Below are 906 nucleotides of genomic sequence, written 5' to 3'. Positions count from 1 at the left end.
AAAGAAAAATAAAGAGAATTCGGTAATAATTCAATAAAGAAAATTAGTAACTAGGATCAAATTCAAAACCAAGATTAGACTCGAAGTGAAACTCATCCCTGACATTTTTCGTATTATAAAAGTTCAATTATATTACTCTTGTTAGTTTCAAATATAATTTCAATCAATCGAAAACTTTTTTTTCAATTTTAGTAATTAAACCTAATTCGATAGTAAAACGCAATCCTTGAGTTTGACACTTGCAGAAACACGATTAGTTAGTGATTTTATCAAAAAGGGTATGATCTTAATCCATTAGTATCCTAACCTCCCTTGATTTTGAAGGATGTTCGCTCTCATCTTAGCTGACCCTTGATAAAAGTAGGTGGCTGCATATAAATTCATGATTTATCCCTCTTAAGGAAGCCTACTAATCCCAATCCGGGCGGTCCTATTCTTAATTAGGCAAAATTAATTTGGCATCTTTTCATTCTCCCATCTAGATCTTTGCTTTGTTAGAGAGTGCTTCGAAATCATATCCCTAATGATTATAATCTCTAGAGTATGGGTTGTGTTACGCTCTTTATGAGTAGTTTGTGCTCTTCTACTGTCGAGAATACTCAATATCTGTTTTGTGAATTCCCTTTTTCCTGCTTTGTGTGGTCTTGGCTTAGTTATGCATTTCATCACATAATTGACGGGTAAGTAAGATCTATCTTCTCTATATTTGAAAAATCTTGGGTCTCACAGATGAAGGATGTTATTTCATCGGCCATTGTTAATTCTTTTTGGACCATTTGGCATTATCGTAACAAGCTTTGTTTTAATAGTAAGATTATTTCCCTTAAGGCTGCCTCTAATCTTATCTCTGTGAATGTCTCCTTGATTAGTCACCTAAGTAAAAGGGTGGATTTGACCTCTATCCAT

This window comes from Cicer arietinum, chromosome 5 (genome assembly GCF_000331145.2).
Source record: "Cicer arietinum cultivar CDC Frontier isolate Library 1 chromosome 5, Cicar.CDCFrontier_v2.0, whole genome shotgun sequence".
Lineage (NCBI taxonomy): Eukaryota > Viridiplantae > Streptophyta > Magnoliopsida > Fabales > Fabaceae > Cicer > Cicer arietinum.
Note: the sequence above shows the minus strand (reverse complement) of the source record.